Source organism: Anomaloglossus baeobatrachus, chromosome 1 (genome assembly GCF_048569485.1).
Source record: "Anomaloglossus baeobatrachus isolate aAnoBae1 chromosome 1, aAnoBae1.hap1, whole genome shotgun sequence".
Taxonomy (NCBI): Eukaryota; Metazoa; Chordata; class Amphibia; order Anura; family Aromobatidae; genus Anomaloglossus; species Anomaloglossus baeobatrachus.
In genome coordinates, this window is record NC_134353.1 from 379,482,551 (window position 1) to 379,497,331 (window position 14,781).

Consider the following 14,781-nt stretch of genomic DNA (forward strand, 5'->3'; position numbering starts at 1 on the left):
CCCATTATGACATCATCGACTTAATATGACATCATCGACTCATTATGACATCATCGACCCTTTATGACATCATCGATCCTTTATGACATCATCGACCCATTATGACATCATCGACCCATTATGACATCATAGACCCATTATGACATCATCGACCCATTATGACATCATCGACCCTTTATGACATCATCGACCCATTATGACATCATCGACCCATTATGACATCATCGACCCATTATGACATCATCGACCCTTTATGACATCATCGACCCATTATGACATCATCGACCCATTATGACATCATCGACCTTTTATGACATCATCGACCCATTATGACATCATCGACCCATTATGACATCATAGACCCATTATGACATCTTTGACCCATTATGACATCATCGACCCATTATGACATCATCGACCCAATATGACATCATCGACTCATTATGACATCATCGACCCATTATGACATCTTTGACCCTTTATGACATCATCGACCAATTATGACATCATCGACCCATTATGACATCATCGACCCATTATGAAATCATCGACCCTTTATGACATCATCGACCCATTATGACATCATCGACCCATTATGACATCATCGACCCATTATGACATCATCGACCCATTATGACATCATCGACCCTTTATGACATCATCGACCCATTATGACATCATAGACCCATTATGACATCATCGACCCTTTATGACATCATCGACCCATTATGACATCATCGACCCATTATGACATCATAGACCCATTATGACATCATCGACCCTTTATGACATCATCGACCCATTATGACATCATCGACCCATTATGACATCATCGACCCATTTTGACATCTTTGACCCATTATGACATCATAGACCCATTATGACATCATCGACCCTTTATGACATCATCGACCCATTATGACATCATCGACCCATTATGACATCATAGACCCATTATGACATCATCGACCCTTTATGACATCATCGACCCATTATGACATCATCGACCCATTATGACATCATCGACCCTTTATGACATCATCGACCCATTATGACATCATCGACCCATTATGACATCATCGACCCATTATGACATCATCGACCCTTTATGACATTATCGACCCATTATGACATCATCGACCCATTATGACATCATCGACCCATTATGACATCATCGACCCATTATGACATTATCGACCCATTATGACATCATCGACCCATTTTGACATCTTTGACCCATTATGACATCATCGACCCATTATGACATCATCGACCCAATATGACATCATCGACTCATTATGACATCATCGACCCTTTATGACATCATCGATCCTTTATGACATCATCGACCCATTATGACATCATCGACCCATTATGACATCATCGACCCTTTATGACATCATCGACCCATTATGACATCATCGACCCATTATGACATCATCGACCCATTATGACATCATCGACCCTTTATGGCATCATCGACCCATTATGACATCATCGACCCATTATGAAATCATCGACCTTTTATGACATCATCGACCCATTATGACATCATCGACCCATTATGACATCATCGACCCATTTTGACATCTTTGACCCATTATGACATCATTGACCCATTATGACATCATCGACCCAATATGACATCATCGACTCATTATGACATCATCGACCCTTTATGACATCATCGATCCTTTATGACATCATCGACCCATTATGACATCATCGACCCATTATGACATCATAGACCCATTATGACATCATCGACCCATTATGACATCATCGACCCTTTATGACATCATCGACCCATTATGACATCATCGACCCATTATGACATCATCGACCCATTATGACATCATCGACCCTTTATGACATCATCGACCCATTATGACATCATCGACCCATTATGACATCATCGACCTTTTATGACATCATCGACCCATTATGACATCATCGACCCATTATGACATCATAGACCCATTATGACATCTTTGACCCATTATGACATCATCGACCCTTTATGACATCATAGACCCATTATGACATCATCGACCCATTATGACATCATCGACCCTTTATGACATCATCGACCCATTATGACATCATCGACCCATTATGACATCATAGACCCATTATGACATCATCGACCCTTTATGACATCATCGACCCATTATGACATCATCGACCCTTTATGACATCATCGACCCATTATGACATCATCGACCCATTATGACATCATCGACCCATTATGACATCATCGACCCTTTATGACATCATCGACCCATTATGACATCATCGACCTTTTATGACATCATCGACCCATTATGACATCATCGACCCATTATGACATCATCGACCCATTTTGACCTCTTTGACCCATTATGACATCATAGACCCATTATGACATCATCGACCCTTTATGACATCATCGACCCATTATGACATCATCGACCCATTATGACATCATAGACCCATTATGACATCATCGACCCTTTATGACATCATCGACCCATTATGACATCATCGACCCAATATGACATCATCGACCTTTTATGACATCATCGACCCATTATGACATCATCGACCCATTATGACATCATCGACCCATTTTGACATCTTTGACCCATTATGACATCATCGACCCATTATGACATCATCGACCCAATATGACATCATCGACTCATTATGACATCATCGACCCTTTATGACATCATCGATCCTTTATGACATCATCGACCCATTATGACATCATCGACCCATTATGACATCATAGACCCATTATGACATCATCGACCCATTATGACATCATCGACCCTTTATGACATCATCGACCCATTATGACATCATCGACCCTTTATGACATCATCGACCCATTATGACATCATCGACCCATTATGACATCATAGACCCATTATGACATCATCGACCCTTTATGGCATCATCGACCCATTATGACATCATCGACCCATTATGAAATCATCGACCTTTTATGACATCATCGACCCATTATGACATCATCGACCCATTATGACATCATCGACCCATTTTGACATCTTTGACCCATTATGACATCATTGACCCATTATGACATCATCGACCCAATATGACATCATCGACTCATTATGACATCATCGACCCTTTATGACATCATCGATCCTTTATGACATCATCGACCCATTATGACATCATCGACCCATTATGACATCATAGACCCATTATGACATCATCGACCCATTATGACATCATCGACCCTTTATGACATCATCGACCCATTATGACATCATCGACCCATTATGACATCATCGACCCATTATGACATCATCGACCCTTTATGACATCATCGACCCATTATGACATCATCGACCCATTATGACATCATCGACCTTTTATGACATCATCGACCCATTATGACATCATCGACCCATTATGACATCATAGACCCATTATGACATCTTTGACCCATTATGACATCATCGACCCTTTATGACATCATAGACCCATTATGACATCATCGACCCATTATGACATCATCGACCCTTTATGACATCATCGACCCATTATGACATCATCGACCCATTATGACATCATAGACCCATTATGACATCATCGACCCTTTATGACATCATCGACCCATTATGACATCATCGACCCTTTATGACATCATCGACCCATTATGACATCATCGACCCATTATGACATCATCGACCCATTATGACATCATCGACCCTTTATGACATCATCGACCCATTATGACATCATCGACCTTTTATGACATCATCGACCCATTATGACATCATCGACCCATTATGACATCATCGACCCATTTTGACCTCTTTGACCCATTATGACATCATAGACCCATTATGACATCATCGACCCTTTATGACATCATCGACCCATTATGACATCATCGACCCATTATGACATCATAGACCCATTATGACATCATCGACCCTTTATGACATCATCGACCCATTATGACATCATCGACCCAATATGACATCATCGACCTTTTATGACATCATCGACCCATTATGACATCATCGACCCATTATGACATCATCGACCCATTTTGACATCTTTGACCCATTATGACATCATCGACCCATTATGACATCATCGACCCAATATGACATCATCGACTCATTATGACATCATCGACCCTTTATGACATCATCGATCCTTTATGACATCATCGACCCATTATGACATCATCGACCCATTATGACATCATAGACCCATTATGACATCATCGACCCATTATGACATCATCGACCCTTTATGACATCATCGACCCATTATGACATCATCGACCCTTTATGACATCATCGACCCATTATGACATCATCGACCCATTATGACATCATAGACCCATTATGACATCATCGACCCTTTATGACATCATCGACCCATTATGACATGATCGACCCATTATGACATCATAGACCCATTATGACATCATCGACCCATTATGACATCATCGACCCATTATGACATCATCGACCCATTATGACATCATCGACCCATTATGACATCATAGACCCATTATGACATCATCGACCCATTATGACATCATCGACCTATTATGACATCATAGACCCATTATGACATCATCGACCCTTTATGACATCATCGACCCATGATGACATCATCGACCCTTTATGACATCATCGACCCATTATGACATCATAGGCCCATTATGACATCATCGACCCATTATGACATCATCGACCCAATATGACATCATCGACTCATTATGACATCATCGACCCATTATGACATCATCGACCCATTATGACATCATCGACCCATTATGACATCATCGACCCTTTATGACATCATCGACCCATTATGACATCATAGACCCATTATGACATCATCGACCCTTTATGACATCATCGACCCATTATGACATCATCAACCCATTATGACATCATAGACCCATTATGACATCATCGACCCTTTATGACATCATCGACCCATTATGACATCATCGACCCATTATGACATCATCGACCCTTTATGACATCATCGACCCATTATGACATCATCGACCCATTATGACATCATCGACCTTTTATGACATCATCGACCCATTATGACATCATAGACCCATTATGACATCATCGACCCATTATGACATCATCGACCTTTTATGACATCATCGACCCATTATGACATCATCGACCCATTATGACATCATCGACCCTTTATGACATCATCGACCCATTATGACATCATCGACCCATTATGACATCATCGACCCATTATGACATCATAGACCCATTATGACATCATCGACCCATTATGACATCATCGACCCATTATGACATCATCGACCCTTTATGACATCATCGACCTTTTAAGACATCATCGACCCATTATGACATCATCGACCCATTATGACATCATCGACCCATTATGACATCATAGACCCATTATGACATCATAGACCCATTATGACATCAACGACCCATTATGACATCATCGACCCATTATGACATCATCGACCCATTATGACATCATCGACCCATTATGACATCATCGACCCATTATGACATCATCGACCCATTATGACATCATAGACCCATTATGACATCATCGACCCATTATGACATCATAGACCCTTTATGACATCATCGACCCATTATGACATCATCGACCCATTATGACATCATAGACCCATTATGACATCATCGACCCATTATGACATCATCGACCCATTATGACATCATCGACCCTTTATGACATCATCGACCTTTTAAGACATCATCGACCCATTATGACATCATCGACCCATTATGACATCATCGACCCATTATGACATCATAGACCCATTATGACATCATAGACCCATTATGACATCAACGACCCATTATGACATCATCGACCCATTATGACATCATCGACCCATTATGACATCATCGACCCATTATGACATCATCGACCCATTATGACATCATCGACCCATTATGACATCATAGACCCATTATGACATCATCGACCCATTATGACATCATCGACCCATTATGACATCATCGACCCTTTATGACATCATCGACCCATTATGACATCATCGGCCCATTATGACATCATCGACCCATTATGACATCATCGACCCTTTATGACATCATCGACCCATTATGACATCATCGACCCATTATGACATCATCAACCCATTATGACATCATAGACCCATTATGACATCATCGACCCATTATGACATCATCGACCCATTATGACATCATCGACCCAATATGACATCATCGACCCTTTATGACATCATCGACCCATTATGACATCATCGACCCATTATGACATCATCGACCCTTTATGACATCATCCACCCATTATGACACCATCGACCCATTATGACATCATCGACCCAATATGACATCATCGACTCATTATGACATCATCGACCCTTTATGACATCATCGACCCTTTATGACATCATCGACCCATTATGACATCATCGACCCTTTATGACATCATCGACCCATTATGACATCATCGACCCATTATGACATCATCGACCCATTATGACATCATCGACCCTTTATGACATCATCGACCCATTATGACATCATCGACCCATTATGACATCTTTGACCCATTATGACATCATCGACCCATTATGACATCATCGACACATTATGACATCATCGACCCATTATGACATCATAGACCCATTATGACATCATCGACCCATTATGACATCATCGACCCTTTATGACATCAGCGACCCATTATGACATCATAGGCCCATTATGACATCATCGACCCATTATGACATCATCGACCCTTTATGACATCATCGACTCATTATGACATCATCGACCCATTATGACATCATCGACCCATTATGACATCATCGACCCATTATGACATCATCGACCCTTTATGACATCATCGACCCATTATGACATCATCGACCCATTATGACATCATCGACCCATTATGACATCATCGACCCATTATGACATCATCGACCCATTATGACATCATCGACCCATTATGACATCATAGACCCATTATGACATCATCGACCCATTATGACATCATCGACCCATTATGACATCATCGACCCTTTATGACATCATCGACCCATTATGACATCATAGGCCCATTATGACATCATCGACCCATTATGACATCATCTACCCTTTATGACATCATCGACCCATTATGACATCATCGACCCATTATGACATCATCGACCCATTATGACATCATAGACCCATTATGACATCATCGACCCATTATGACATCATCGACCCATTATGACATCATCGACCCAATATGACATCATCGACCCTTTATGACATCATCGACCCATTATGACATCATCGACCCATTATGACATCGACCCTTTATGACATCATCCACCCATTATGACATCATCGACCCTTTATGACATCATCGACCCATTATGACATCATCGAACCATTATGACATCATCGACCCATTATGACATCATCGACCCTTTATGACATCATCGACCCATTATGACATCATCGACCCTTTATGAAATCATCGACCCATTATGACATCATCGACCCATTATGACATCATCGACCCATTATGACATCATCGACCCTTTATGACATCATCGACCCATTATGACATCATCGACCTTTTATGACATCATCGACCCATTATGACATCATGGACCCATTATGACATCATCTACCCATTATGACATCATCGACCTTTTATGACATCATCGACCCATTATGACATCATCGACCCATTATGACATCATCGACCCATTATGACATCATCGACCCTTTATGACATCATCGACCCATTATGACATCATCGACCCATTATGACATCCCATTATGACATCATCGACCCATTATGACATCACCAACCCTTTATGACATCATCGACCCATTATGACATCATAGACCCATTATGACATCATCGACCCATTATGACATCATCGACCCATTATGACATCATCGACCCTTAATGACATCATCGACCCATTATGACATCATCGACCCATTATGACATCATCGACCCTTTATGACATCATCGACCCATTATGACATCATCGACCCATTATGACATCATCGACCCTTTATGACATCATCGACCCATTATGACATCATCGACCCTTTATGACATCATCGACCCATTATGACATCATCGACCCTTTATGACATCATCGACCCATTATGACATCATCGACCCATTATGACATCATTGACCCACTATGACATCATCGACCCATTATGACATCATCGACCCATTATGACATCATCGACCCTTTATGACATCATCGACCCATTATGACATCATCGACCCATTATAAAATCATCGACCCTTTATGACATCATCGACCCATTATGACATCATAGACCCATTATGACATCATCGACCCATTATGACATCATCGACCCATTATGACATCATCGACCCTTTATGACATCATCGACCCATTATGACATCATAGGCCCATTATGACATCATCGACCCATTATGACATCATTGACCCTTTATGACATCATCGACCCATTATGACATCATCGACCCATTATGACATCATCGACCCATTATGACATCGACCCATTATGACATCATAGACCCATTATGACATCATCGACCCATTATGGCATCATCGACCCATTATGACATCATCGACCCTTTATGACATCATCGACCCATTATGACATCATCGACCCTTTATGACATCATCGACCCATTATGACATCATCGAACCATTATGACATCATCGACCCATTATGACATCATCGACCCTTTATGACATCATCGACCCATTATGACATCATCGACCCTTTATGAAATCATCGACCCATTATGACATCATCGACCCATTATGACATCATCGACCCATTATGACATCATCGACCCTTTATGACATCATCGACCCATTATTACATCATCGACCTTTTATGACATCATCGACCCATTATGACATCATGGACCCATTATGACATCATCGACCCATTATGACATCATCGACCTTTTATGACATCATCGACCCATTATGACATCATCGACCCATTATGACATCATCGACCCATTATGACATCATCGACCCTTTATGACATCATCGACCCATTATGACATCATCGACCCATTATGACATCCCATTATGACATCATCGACCCATTATGACATCACCAACCCTTTATGACATCATCGACCCATTATGACATCATCGACCCATTATGACATCATCTACCCTTTATGACATCATCGACCCATTATGACATCATCGACCCATTATGACATCATCGACCCATTATGACATCATAGACCCATTATGACATCATCGACCCATTATGACATCATCGACCCATTATGACATCATCGACCCAATATGACATCATCGACCCTTTATGACATCATCGACCCATTATGACATCATCGACCCATTATGACATCGACCCTTTATGACATCATCCACCCATTATGACATCATCGACCCTTTATGACATCATCGACCCATTATGACATCATCGAACCATTATGACATCATCGACCCATTATGACATCATCGACCCTTTATGACATCATCGACCCATTATGACATCATCGACCCTTTATGAAATCATCGACCCATTATGACATCATCGACCCATTATGACATCATCGACCCATTATGACATCATCGACCCTTTATGACATCATCGACCCATTATGACATCATCGACCTTTTATGACATCATCGACCCATTATGACATCATGGACCCATTATGACATCATCTACCCATTATGACATCATCGACCTTTTATGACATCATCGACCCATTATGACATCATCGACCCATTATGACATCATCGACCCATTATGACATCATCGACCCTTTATGACATCATCGACCCATTATGACATCATCGACCCATTATGACATCATCGACCCTTTATGACATCATCGACCTTTTAAGACATCATCGACCCATTATGACATCATCGACCCATTATGACATCATCGACCCATTATGACATCATAGACCCATTATGACATCATAGACCCATTATGACATCAACGACCCATTATGACATCATCGACCCATTATGACATCATCGACCCATTATGACATCATCGACCCATTATGACATCATCGACCCATTATGACATCATCGACCCATTATGACATCATAGACCCATTATGACATCATCGACCCATTATGACATCATCGACCCATTATGACATCATCGACCCTTTATGACATCATCGACCCATTATGACATCATCGGCCCATTATGACATCATCGACCCATTATGACATCATCGACCCTTTATGACATCATCGACCCATTATGACATCATCGACCCATTATGACATCATCAACCCATTATGACATCATAGACCCATTATGACATCATCGACCCATTATGACATCATCGACCCATTATGACATCATCGACCCAATATGACATCATCGACCCTTTATGACATCATCGACCCATTATGACATCATCGACCCATTATGACATCATCGACCCTTTATGACATCATCCACCCATTATGACACCATCGACCCATTATGACATCATCGACCCAATATGACATCATCGACTCATTATGACATCATCGACCCTTTATGACATCATCGACCCTTTATGACATCATCGACCCATTATGACATCATCGACCCTTTATGACATCATCGACCCATTATGACATCATCGACCCATTATGACATCATCGACCCATTATGACATCATCGACCCTTTATGACATCATCGACCCATTATGACATCATCGACCCATTATGACATCTTTGACCCATTATGACATCATCGACCCATTATGACATCATCGACACATTATGACATCATCGACCCATTATGACATCATAGACCCATTATGACATCATCGACCCATTATGACATCATCGACCCTTTATGACATCAGCGACCCATTATGACATCATAGGCCCATTATGACATCATCGACCCATTATGACATCATCGACCCTTTATGACATCATCGACTCATTATGACATCATCGACCCATTATGACATCATCGACCCATTATGACATCATCGACCCATTATGACATCATCGACCCTTTATGACATCATCGACCCATTATGACATCATCGACCCATTATGACATCATCGACCCATTATGACATCATCGACCCATTATGACATCATCGACCCATTATGACATCATCGACCCATTATGACATCATAGACCCATTATGACATCATCGACCCATTATGACATCATCGACCCATTATGACATCATCGACCCTTTATGACATCATCGACCCATTATGACATCATAGGCCCATTATGACATCATCGACCCATTATGACATCATCTACCCTTTATGACATCATCGACCCATTATGACATCATCGACCCATTATGACATCATCGACCCATTATGACATCATAGACCCATTATGACATCATCGACCCATTATGACATCATCGACCCATTATGACATCATCGACCCAATATGACATCATCGACCCTTTATGACATCATCGACCCATTATGACATCATCGACCCATTATGACATCGACCCTTTATGACATCATCCACCCATTATGACATCATCGACCCTTTATGACATCATCGACCCATTATGACATCATCGAACCATTATGACATCATCGACCCATTATGACATCATCGACCCTTTATGACATCATCGACCCATTATGACATCATCGACCCTTTATGAAATCATCGACCCATTATGACATCATCGAACCATTATGACATCATCGACCCATTATGACATCATCGACCCTTTATGACATCATCGACCCATTATGACATCATCGACCTTTTATGACATCATCGACCCATTATGACATCATGGACCCATTATGACATCATCTACCCATTATGACATCATCGACCTTTTATGACATCATCGACCCATTATGACATCATCGACCCATTATGACATCATCGACCCATTATGACATCATCGACCCTTTATGACATCATCGACCCATTATGACATCATCGACCCATTATGACATCCCATTATGACATCATCGACCCATTATGACATCACCAACCCTTTATGACATCATCGACCCATTATGACATCATAGACCCATTATGACATCATCGACCCATTATGACATCATCGACCCATTATGACATCATCGACCCTTAATGACATCATCGACCCATTATGACATCATCGACCCATTATGACATCATCGACCCTTTATGACATCATCGACCCATTATGACATCATCGACCCATTATGACATCATCGACCCTTTATGACATCATCGACCCATTATGACATCATCGACCCTTTATGACATCATCGACCCATTATGACATCATCGACCCTTTATGACATCATCGACCCATTATGACATCATCGACCCATTATGACATCATTGACCCACTATGACATCATCGACCCATTATGACATCATCGACCCATTATGACATCATCGACCCTTTATGACATCATCGACCCATTATGACATCATCGACCCATTATAAAATCATCGACCCTTTATGACATCATCGACCCATTATGACATCATAGACCCATTATGACATCATCGACCCATTATGACATCATCGACCCATTATGACATCATCGACCCTTTATGACATCATCGACCCATTATGACATCATAGGCCCATTATGACATCATCGACCCATTATGACATCATTGACCCTTTATGACATCATCGACCCATTATGACATCATCGACCCATTATGACATCATCGACCCATTATGACATCGACCCATTATGACATCATAGACCCATTATGACATCATCGACCCATTATGGCATCATCGACCCATTATGACATCATCGACCCTTTATGACATCATCGACCCATTATGACATCATCGACCCTTTATGACATCATCGACCCATTATGACATCATCGAACCATTATGACATCATCGACCCATTATGACATCATCGACCCTTTATGACATCATCGACCCATTATGACATCATCGACCCTTTATGAAATCATCGACCCATTATGACATCATCGACCCATTATGACATCATCGACCCATTATGACATCATCGACCCTTTATGACATCATCGACCCATTATTACATCATCGACCTTTTATGACATCATCGACCCATTATGACATCATGGACCCATTATGACATCATCGACCCATTATGACATCATCGACCTTTTATGACATCATCGACCCATTATGACATCATCGACCCATTATGACATCATCGACCCATTATGACATCATCGACCCTTTATGACATCATCGACCCATTATGACATCATCGACCCATTATGACATCCCATTATGACATCATCGACCCATTATGACATCACCAACCCTTTATGACATCATCGACCCATTATGACATCATCGACCCATTATGACATCATCTACCCTTTATGACATCATCGACCCATTATGACATCATCGACCCATTATGACATCATCGACCCATTATGACATCATAGACCCATTATGACATCATCGACCCATTATGACATCATCGACCCATTATGACATCATCGACCCAATATGACATCATCGACCCTTTATGACATCATCGACCCATTATGACATCATCGACCCATTATGACATCGACCCTTTATGACATCATCCACCCATTATGACATCATTGACCCTTTATGACATCATCGACCCATTATGACATCATCGAACCATTATGACATCATCGACCCATTATGACATCATCGACCCTTTATGACATCATCGACCCATTATGACATCATCGACCCTTTATGAAATCATCGACCCATTATGACATCATCGACCCATTATGACATCATCGACCCATTATGACATCATCGACCCTTTATGACATCATCGACCCATTATGACATCATCGACCTTTTATGACATCATCGACCCATTATGACATCATGGACCCATTATGACATCATCTACCCATTATGACATCATCGACCTTTTATGACATCATCGACCCATTATGACATCATCGACCCATTATGACATCATCGACCCATTATGACATCATCGACCCTTTATGACATCATCGACCCATTATGACATCATCGACCCATTATGACATCCCATTATGACATCATCGACCCATTATGACATCACCAACCCTTTATGACATCATCGACCCATTATGACATCATAGACCCATTATGACATCATCGACCCATTATGACATCATCGACCCATTATGACATCATCGACCCTTAATGACATCATCGACCCATTATGACATCATCGACCCATTATGACATCATCGACCCTTTATGACATCATCGACCCATTATGACATCATCGACCCATTATGACATCATCGACCCTTTATGACATCATCGACCCATTATGACATCATCGACCCTTTATGACATCATCGACCCATTATGACATCATCGACCCTTTATGACATCATCGACCCATTATGACATCATCGACCCATTATGACATCATTGACCCACTATGACATCATCGACCCATTATGACATCATCGACCCATTATGACATCATCGACCCTTTATGACATCATCGACCCATTATGACATCATCGACCCATTATAAAATCATCGACCCTTTATGACATCATCGACCCATTATGACATCATAGACCCATTATGACATCATCGACCCATTATGACATCATCGACCCATTATGACATCATCGACCCATTATGACATCATCGACCCTTTATGACATCATCGACCCATTATGACATCATAGGCCCATTATGACATCATCGACCCATTATGACATCATTGACCCTTTATGACATCATCGACCCATTATGACATCATCGACCCATTATG